A 10,814-nucleotide genomic window follows, 5' to 3' on the forward strand; every position below is an offset into this window, starting at 1 on the left:
GTACAACAGGGCTCCCCCTGCCTTTAACATTGACTTTAGAAGTTGATGTGAGAATCACTCACTCCTCAAACAGCCTTTGGACGGGTGCCGCGTGCCCTGCGCTGGAATAGCCACTGGGAGTGCCATGAAACAGTCCTGCCGTGTTGTTGTAAATCCATCGTCCAGTGGGAGGGACGCACGAGACAGAATGATCAGGTAGGCTCCTAAAGGCAGTAGGATCCATGAATGTGCACCTGGTCTCCCCCCTCTTCCCCCGACCACTCCCATGGAGGAAGCTTCCCTGCCTTATCCAAGACCAAACCCTCCGCTCCTGCTCCGGATCCTGCCCCCCTGGCCTTTTCAGGGACCTGCTTCATACAGGTATCCTGTATCTCCCTGAGTACTTAGCTTCACCATTTCACCTGATCAATCCCATGAAGTTAGAAACCTGCTATGACGTCATAAACAAAGAAACCCTCCCTCGACACCACCTTGCCCACTGGTGGCTCTGTCCCTTCTCTGCTCCTGCTCACTGTAGAGCTTCTCGAACCAGGGGCCGAGGTTGCTGTGTCCACCTGCACTTTCCACCCCTCTAGCCGACGTCCACCTGTCTCCAATCACCAGCACTCCCCTGCCCCTGCTCTTGACGAGGGGAGCAATGACTCGTTGCCAAATCCCAAAAGAATTTCTGTCCTCAGAATTTTCCATGTCTCAGCAGCATTTGACACAGTAAAGCGTCCCTTCTCCCTCCTTGAATGTCTTCCTTCTCTTGGCTTCCATGCTTTCCTGCTTCCCTGTCCTTACTGTGGGCTCCTTCGGTAGCCTCTCCCCTGCTTGACTTCCTGTGGCCAAGTCCCCGGGACTCAGTCCTAGGTCCCTTCTGTCCTCTGCACACGCCCCGGCCGGCCCAGCCACTTTGTAGTCCAACAGCTCCCAACCTCTGCCTCTTGTCCTTGACCTCTCTTTTGAACTTCATACGTGTGCCCCCAATCTTGCACGTGACAGTTGCACATGGGAGTCCAACAACACCTCAAAGCCCACCCAAACAGAACTTTGGGTTCCCGTTGCCAGACCAGCTCCTCCACCGTCTTTCCCTAGGCGGCCGCCATCAACCACCCAGTAGTTGAAGGTGATGCTGGGAGTTACTCTTGACTCCTCTTTTTCCCCCCACCCAGCCCTCACACCCAAGCCTTCGCAAGTCCTGGAGACTCTACTTTCAAAATGTATCTTTGCGCAACCGAGTTCTCTCCATGTCCTCCTCTGGCTGCACACGCCAAGCCGATGCAATCTTCTGCTGGATTACCAGCACCACCTGTCACCTGTTCTCCTCCCACTCTTGGCCCCAGTATGACTTCATCTCAACCCAGCAGCCAGATGGGTTTACATTCCCCAAGATGTAAATTAGACTGTGTCACAACACTGTCCCCTCCCCCCCCACTTAAAACCTTCTAGTAATTTTCAACCACACGTACACCACATTTCAGCCCCCAGTCCCTGGTCTACGAAACCCTTTGTGGTCCGAGACTGGCTTACCTCTGTGTCCTGGTCACACACATGCCCCTGCTCCCCCACCTTCCTGCAGGCCCTGCTTTGCTTTCCCTGCCTCTGTCCTGTGGAGCTCTTTCCCGCCTCCGGGCGTTTGCCTCGTCTGTTCCTTTTGCCTGGAATGCTCGCGTGGCCTGCTCCTTCCCCTCGGCTCACTATCACAGGACCACATTCGGATTCTCTGCGTCGTGTGTGGTGATGATTACGCTGATCTTTTCTTTTGCTTGTTTATTTGCATATTTGCCTTTCTCCACTAGATACAGTTTCCGCGAGAACACAGGGCTTGCCAGTGTGGGTACAACTAAATTCCCAGCAGCTTGTGCTGTGCCTGGCTGAGGGTCGACATTTAGTAGGCGTATGTGGAATGAGCAAATGAGTAACATAATGAGGGCCCTTGAAAATGCATCTCTGAGGGCCTCTGTGGTAGGCAGTCTGCAAACACGGGGGCAATAGGTCTCCTGCCCATCTCCATGCCCTGGAACATGCTTCTTCCACGCTAATTCTGGATGTGGTCAATGAGACACTGGAAAAGAAGACATGTAAAGTTTCAGCCTTGGGGATCACAGAGCCCACCGTGAGAATGTGCCCGGCCGGAGCAGGCTGTCAGAGCAGCCCCATGGTTCCCAGGGATGGTGGCCTGACTTCAAGTCCATGCCGTGGGGACTCACTGAAGAGTGTAGCATACAGGCAAGGTGGCCTCAGTGCAATTGTGGGGTGATGGATTTTGGGACCCAGCCGCTGGGCCCCCGGTGAGTTAAGCTTCCTGTAGCTGGAGGTCTGCGAGGACCTTTCTTTAATACCATCCATTATCCGCCGACCCTCCAGCTGACCACAGATATGAGAAAGATCAGCTAAGCCACCAAGGCCAGAGAACAGCCGAGCCAACTCACAGACTCATAATCTACATATAATTCTTAAGCCATCAAGTTTTGGGATGGTGTCTTTAACAGCCCAAGATAACTGATAACATCTCTTTGATGATTCCTTAATCCCTGGGAAGCTTGAAAGCACTTCATACATACTGCCAAATCACTTTTCAGAAAGGCTGTATCCATTTATATATCCCCGGGCAATATATGAGACTGCCCATTTCACTACATCTTCCCCAACACTGGGTATTATTCTAAAAGGCATTTGTAAATGTGATATGTGAAAAGGGGCAGGTGTGTGGTTCCAAATGCATTTCTTTGACTATTCCAGAGATTGACTCTTTTTTCACATTTGTTGGCCACCAGTGAGGTGTCTCTTCTTAAGCTTTTAAAAATCCTAGTTATAGGTAGAATTCCTGTGTCCCGTGTTCCCCTTTTGAGGGGTGGCAGCCCAGAGTGACTGCCGTATAATTCTGTTCACTTCCAAGGCAGTCCCCTCATTTCTCTGGCAATTATCAGCTGATTATCTCCCTAATGCGCTCTTTCAGTACTTCCACAGTTAACCCCGTGACTGGAGGGCTGCCTAATGACATTTTTATAGCCTGGTGTGCTCTGTTTCATTAAGTCCCTGCCACGGCCACAGTGGGGACTCCCCTCTAATCAGTCAGGAGCGGGCCATGTGGCGAGGTGCCTGTGGCCGGGGGTCGGCTGGGCAGGGAAGGAAGAAGGCATGTGGTTCCCTGGTGTGTGAGCCATGTGGAGGGTGGCAGCCGGGGGCCCACGTGGCTGGGGAGCACTGGAAATGCGGGGAGTCCAGACTGAGGTACACGATGGTTAAATTATGGATTACCTGTTGAAATGATATTTTAAATATATTAGGTTAAACGAAATGTATTATCAAGATTAATGTCACTTGTTTCTGTTTCCTTTTCCTGCTGTGAGCACTAGAAAAATGTAAGTTACGTGTGTGGCTTGCATTATGTTTCAGTTGGCGGTCTCACCGGGAATGCGTGGCAGTGGGGTGAGAGCGTGTGCGTGTGTGTGTGAGTGCGTGTATGTGTGAGTGTGCACGTGTGTGAATTTATGTGAGTGCGTGAGACTGTATGTGTGTGAGTGCATGCGTGTGAGTGTGTGAGTGTGCATATGTGTGGGCCCGTGTCTGTATGTGTGAGTGTGTGTGAGTGCATGTGCATACATATATGTGTGTATACGTGTGGGCCCACATCTGTATGTGTGCGTGCATGTGCATACGTGTATGAGTGTATGCATGTGTATGTGCGTGAATGTGTGTTTATATGAGGGTATGTAGGGATGGGGCGGGAAGGCTGACTTGTGCACTTACAGTCTGGGACCTAGATCAAAGCCCGGGATGTTGTAGTCGCATCACCTTATGTTCCGGCACCTACTACACGCTAGGAAGTGACTGGAGTGGGATGGGAAGTGGTGGGGCTCCACGCCCCTGTTCTCTCTCCTGCAGAACCAGCTCATGCAGAGGCCGGCCCAGGGTGAGGGAGGGGCTGGGGGAGGACTCCAAAGTGAATTTGCATGTTGCTGTGACCTTAGCACAGGGACAGTGTGCCATCCACCACCACCCCCTCATGCCTGTCCTCACCATCTCACTTGGCCCAGATTTGTAAAGATCAAGGAAACTGCAAGATTTCAACATGCTGTAGAAATAGCTACTTTCATGATAAAGGGAAAATAAAAGCCCACAGGCATAGGATGTAGACCTGGGCTCGGATGCTGGGTCCACTTCTGAGCAGCAGCGTGGCCGGTGCCTCAGTTTCCCCATATGTGTGGTGGAGTCTGCTTGTGCAAGGAGTGAATGAAGCCATGTTTGTAAAATTCTGGGCACAGAATAGATGTCTAGTATGTGTCACTTCCCGTTCCCTTCCTCTTTAGCAGTCTCTGTTTTAAGTTTTCTAACTTCTCGGGTTTAACAATAGATGATTTCCTAGACAAGCCTAGACATGTGACAAGCAAGCAAATGCAGTCTTAGAAAAATAACTTATCTACAGCACTACTTTTTACCAGTCTTGCGTAAAGTTCTTTATGTGCGTTATCTCGTTTGACTTTACAATAACCTAGAGTGTGTGCGTGCATGCATGTGTGTGCGTGTGTGCATGTGTGTGTGTGCGTGGGGGGCTGGAAGACTGATTTGCACCTGGTCCCAGGAAGTAACCAGGCTGAATCCCAGCATGTTCTAAATCTTCCACCTTATACTCTAAGCAACTTAAATCAAGACTGGTAGAATTCTACAAAGATTTGTCAGAGGACCTTGGGAATCATGCAGAAAGAAGCTGGGGATGGAGATTATAAAAGAGCACATGGCGGGTTTTCAGAAATATGAGTTTCTTGTCCTCAATGTTCTCTTGGGACCTGGAGGAAAGTGCAGACAATGCTGCCTTTGCTGAAACATGTTTGATAAAAGAGGAGTCTCTGAAGATGGGGGATGGGGAGCCACTTCTCAAAAAAGAAAAAAAAAGTATATTTTTCCAATTATAGACCCATCAGCTTGATTTTGATTCCAGGACAGTTCTGGAATATATCAGAAAACACTACGAAGAAGTGGTGAAATGAGGACCCAAAATGTGTTGATCAAGAATGAAAATCCATGTTGGACAAACTTCACTTCCTTCCTTGATGGTTTTCAATACAGGAATCATGTCACATGATCCTTTGTAAACCTGTATTTGTCAGCTATTGCTATGTAACAGATTATCCCAAAGTTCAGTGACTTAAAACTACAATCAACATTTATTGCCACTCATGGTTTCTGTGGGTCAGAAGTCTGGAAGTGGCTTAGCTGGCAATTTCTCATGAGGCTGGAGGCACGACTGTAATTGGGGTTGTGTTATCCGAGGGCTTGACTATGGCTGGGGGATACATTTCTGAGGGGCTCATTCATGCGGCTCATGGACAGATCCTGAATATTGGTGGAGAATCTCAGTTTCTCTTTATGTGGGCCTCAGGTTGCTTGGGTGTCTTGACAACAGGTGGCTGCCTTTTCCCAGAGGAAGTGAAAGAGAGAAAGAGAGGGAAACTGGCGGAAACCATCCTGTTTATTACTTAGACTTGGAAGTCACAAAATATCACTTCCTCAATATTCCGTTCAGTAGAAGTGAGTCAATATCTAGTCTTCATTTTAAGGGGAGGCCAATAATTTACACCTTTTGAAGAGGGGAAGATAATAAAAAAATTTAAGGACATATTTTAAAACCACCACTCCACTGTCTTTGTAATTTAGAAATAACATGATATATTCTGCATCTTTATCCACAAAAATTTATTGCACATTCATTTGTTCAGTAAATTGTTTTGAGCACTTACTATGTGCCAGGGGCTGAGATAGGTTCCCCATTCCATGGAATTAAAATATTAATGAAGCCATGTCATGGAAACAAAAGAACAGGATAGTGTGATGAAGAGAGACTCATGTGTGCATGTATGTGTGTTTGTGGAAAGGTAAACTTCGATAAGGTGGTCAAGAAATACTCTCTGAGGAGATGGCATTTAAGCTAGGAATGGAAGGAAGAGAAGGAGCCAGTCAAGGGCAGAGTGAGAGGCAGAGAATTCTGGGCAGGGAAACAGTTGGTGCAAAGGCACTGAGGCAGAAATAAGTTAGGTGTTTCTAGAGAGCAGAAAGAAAGAGCAGTGTGCCTGGAACAGAATAAGGGGACAAGAAACAGGTGGGTTGGGGAAATGAAGTCAGCTCACATTGCCTCCCAGGGTTGGGTAAGGAGCTTGGCTCTCCTTTCAAGTGTGATGGGAGGGAGATGAGCAACAGGCAGTGGTGTGAATTGATTTCTGTGTTAACAAGACTACTCTGGGTGTGGTAACTCAGGCAAGAGCAGAGGCTGGGCAGATGGAGGCCAAGAGGCAGTGTAGGAGTATGTTTCAGAAGTGGAATCCACAAGATTTGCTAAGAAGTCAACCTTGCAGGTGCAGTGGAGGGAAGAAAGCAATTGAAGACGGGTCCTAAATCTTTGAGCTACCCAAGACGGTAGCTGGTAGACCTTGATGTCCTACCACGGGCCTCTGTGACTCCGCCTGAGGCCTCTCCCTGGTCCCTACCTGCACCTGCTTCTGCGCACTTGACCCAGATTCAGTTCACAAGCCACATCTGATTAAGAGCCAGAAAAGGTTTTCTCCCCACGCCTGCTAGGAAAATGGGAACTGCTCTTCATCCTGAGGATTTCAGGTGGGGAGCTGCACAGTCTTGGGGAAGGGTTCCAGAATTCAGTGGCTTCTATTCTGTTAGAACAGGAGTCAGCAAACTATGGCCCAAAGACCAAGTCCAGCCTGCTGCCTGTTTTGATACAGCCCTCGAGCTAAGAACGGTTTATACAGTTTTTTTTGCTAAATGGTGGTAAAATACAGGACAAAACTGATCATCTTAACCATTTTTAAGGGTACAGTTCACTAACGTTAAGCATATTCACATTGTTGTAGCCAATCTCCAGAATTTTCGTATCTTGCTACATTGGAACTCTAGAGCCATTAAACAGCTCCCCATTCCCCTCCCCTCAGCCTCTGTCAATCCCAATTCTACTTTCTGTTCCTATGAGCTCAATGACTCGATACTTTATGTGTAAGTGGAATCATACAGTATTTGTCTTTTTGTGACTGGCTTCTTTCACTTAGCAGAATGTCCTCAAGGTCTGTCCATGTTATCGCGTGTGTCAGAATTTTCTTTCTTGCAGCCCCTGGGTGGCTCAGTTGGTTGAGCAACCGACTCTTGATTTCGGCTCAGGTCACGGTCTCAGGGTCGTGAGATCAAGCCCCATGTCGGGCTCCATGCTCAACACCGAGTAAGCTTGAGATTCTCTCTCTCTGCCCCACCCCCAACTCATGCATGCATGCGCAAGCTCTCTCTCTCTAAAATAAATAAAATCTTAAAAAAAAAGTATTTCCTTTCTTCTTAAGGCCAAAATACTATTCCATTGTCTGGACGGACCACATTTTGCCTATCTGTTCATCTACTGATGGGCACTGGAGCTGCTCCCTCTTCTTGGCTGTTTTGAATAGCGCCGCTGCGGGTATGGGTATGAGGATACCTCTTTGAGATGCTGCTTTCAAATCTTTTGGATATATACCCAGATTGCTGGATCCTACCAAAATTCTAGTTTCAATTTTTTGTTTCCCAGAGTGGTTGCACCAGTGGTTTGCATCCCCACTGATGGTTCATGAGAGGTCCAATTTCTGCAGTCCCCATCAACACTGCCCGCCTTTTTTGTCCTTGGATAGTAGCTATTCTAATGCATGTGAGGGGATATTTCCCTGTGGTTGTGATTTGCGTTTTCCTGATGGGTGGACGTGTTGAGCTTCCTTCCCTGCGCCTCTTGGCCATTGGCGTGTCATCTCTGAAAAAAATGTCTGGAGTTCTTTGCCCATTTTTAAACCTAATTTTTCGTTGTTGTTGAGAATTTTACTTTTTTAAAGGGATATGAAAAACAAAAGAAGAAGGCTATTTTGTGACTTGGGAAAATTATATGCCATTCAAATTGTAAGGTCCGTAAGTAAAAGTTTCATCAAAACACGGGCGCTCATTTGTTTACGTTGTCGCTATGGTGGCCTTCCCGCTCACGGCGGAAGTGAGTATTGGTGCCAGAGATCGTGTGTTCTGCAGATCTTAAATATTTCACCCTGCTATCTTTTACAGAAAACGTTTCCTACTCCTGTGCCAGGAGGTACCGGGTTAAGAGAAAGCCTTTTAAGGCCGAAAGGGAGGGTGTGTTTGCCCCCTACAGACAGTGGGGGGCAGCAGAGAGCTGATGAGCTGGAGATTCCCTTCTGGTCCTGCTGCCCAGAATCCGAGGAGGGATTCTGCACCGGGCACAAGGGCTTATCAGCTTGGGGGGCTTGGTGGAAACCATTAAAGCGTGTGTGAGGCTGACCTGGGAGAGCAAAGAATTTTCGTGCGTCTCCTTTTCTCCCTCCTGCCTTCCTCTCTCTGCTCAGTGTGGGTGCCAGCCTGCTCTTCCTAACACACACTACCTCTTCCTGCTTAAACCCCTTCATTGGCTCTCTCTCTGCTCTCCTTGGAGATTAAATCCAAGCTCCTTCAGTCTGATTCCCGAAGCCCTGTCTCTCTTGCCTTTCTTGGTCTTCATTGCTTGGCTCCATTAGCTTGAGTTGACTCCAAACGTCATACTCCAATAATCTGAATCCCATGCTGCCTGCCCCTCATGGCCTTTTTTCTAGCCTTTGCTTACGTCCTCCTATGGCATGCTCTCACACTCACCCTTCCCCCTTCCACCTCTTTCATCCTGTTAACTGCTCCTGTCCTTAGGCTTGGCTCGCTTGCTCCACCTCCTCCAGGAAGCCTTCCGTGACCACCTACTACCCCCCCCCCCAGACACCAAAGGATATCCTCTTCTGATTCCTTTAATTTTCAGTGTTTACTCTGCTCCTAGTACCTCAAACATGGCCACGGGTACCATGGGTAATGGCAGGACCAGGGTCTTATTATCTTTGGGTCCCCGGTGCCTATGGGAAGTCCCGGTACATAGCAGGTACTCGGCAAATGTTTGGAATGAATGAATGAATGAGCATCAAGTCCCGTCAAGAAAGGAGTGAGAGCTTTTCAGGTCCTACAGCTGCTTTAAGAGTGTCCTTTGTTTTCCTGGTGAGGTTGGACCTGGGGGAGAAAGAGATTTTGCAGTTTCCTCCACACGGACGTCTGATCCCTGCAGATTTGTGAGCTGAACCAGTGAAGAAGCTGTTCCTTCTGCTGCTGGAAAATTTTATGCAGCGAGTTTGACAGCTTGAGGCCCTCCCTGCCCCGTCTTAACTTAACAGCCTCCCCCATGGGGCAGTTGGCACCTGAGATGGGCTGGTACCCATGGGGAGCCCCGTGGACACACTTCCCAGGGCCCTGTGCCGCTGAGCAAGGCAATAATGATGTCCGTTGCAGGAGGAAGCAGGGGCTCGGAGGCAGAATAGGCTAGTGGCTACTTCTCTTATCTCACCCCCTCCATGCACTGGGGTTTACTAGCCTGAGGTGGATAGGACCAAACAGAGCCCTGGAGTGGGCCTCAGAAGACCTGCAGGCAGTGGCTGTGTGACTTTGGGAAATCCCTTGCCCTCTCTGAGCCCCAGCTGCAACTTCCTGGGCTTGCCGGAAGACACATGAAGACGGGTCTACAAGGTCTTTCTCCAGTGTCAGTGGCTCTGCAGACATGCAGATGCCTACTGGGCAGGCCACGTGGGACGCATCAGCCTCTGTATCGGCCTTCCAGAACCAACTGAAGGAAGAGAACCTTTAAAATTCCAGCCAGGTTCTCAGATGTACCTGAGCTCCAGAGTTTTCCTGAAGGCTGCTCGCACAGCTCAGCCCAGAGGCATCGGACTCATTTCAGAATTAGCCGGAGGAATTACTCCCTATGCAAACAGACTCCTCTTGTCAGGTGCAGTTTGTAAATATCATTTACAAAAGGAAGTCAATTAAAACTCTCCCTGCTGACTCAGGCCCTCCTGTCCCCACCCTCCCCGGCGCCCAGCAAAACGCCGTTCTTTATAAAGCAGGGTGTGCCTTTTAGGGCTCATACTTTGACAACTCTCCTTTCCCCTATGAATTAGACATGATCTGGGTCTGGTAGAAATCTTTTAACATTTCAAGCTCTTGCCGATGAGTCATTTTCCCTTAGAAATAAATGAAATGAAGGGTTTTTATTGCATCATTCGTTCATTCAGCAAACGGATACAATCTACTCATCTCTTTGGAGTTCGTGCTCAGATTCCAACCTCTGCACGAGGCTTTCCCTCCCCCCAGCACACGCGAGCCCCCTTTCCTGTCCCCCTTTCCCTCCCCAACAGACCTGATGACCTTCGAACATACAAAATAATGGACCGATTTATTACATGTTTTGTTTACTTTCTGTCTCCCAGACTAGAAGGTAAGCCCTGTAATGGCAGAAATCTTCGACTGCTTTACTCACGCGTATACCCAGATGCTGGCCTAGCGAATAACAGATGATCAATGAGTCATTTCTCATTGATGAGTGACAAGCTATGGACTCAAAAGAAGAAGACCCAAGCTTTCCGTCTAAGACAGAGAGGACAGTGACACAGGCCAGTGGAGGGAAGAGGGAAGGAAGTAATGTTTACTGAGTGCTCTCCATGAACCGATACTTATGTAAAATATCTTTGTCATGTAAGCTTTACAACCACACTACAAATTTAAGTGATCGTTCAATTTTCGCACAAGGAAGTATCTGGCTAGACAGGTTAGGTTATTTGCCTTAAGGTCATATAGCTGGAGAGAGGCGGATCCAGGTGGGCTTCTCCCAAAGCTCCGTGCACTGCAGCACACACGAGGAAACAGTAAACATACTGGGGCTTCAGGGAAGGCTTCCTGGAGGAGGTGGCACCCACACCATCTTGAAGACAGGACATGGGATGGACATGCAGGGATGAGGT

The sequence above is a fragment of the Ailuropoda melanoleuca genome, chromosome 14 (genome assembly GCF_002007445.2).
Source record: "Ailuropoda melanoleuca isolate Jingjing chromosome 14, ASM200744v2, whole genome shotgun sequence".
Classification (NCBI taxonomy): Eukaryota; Metazoa; Chordata; class Mammalia; order Carnivora; family Ursidae; genus Ailuropoda; species Ailuropoda melanoleuca.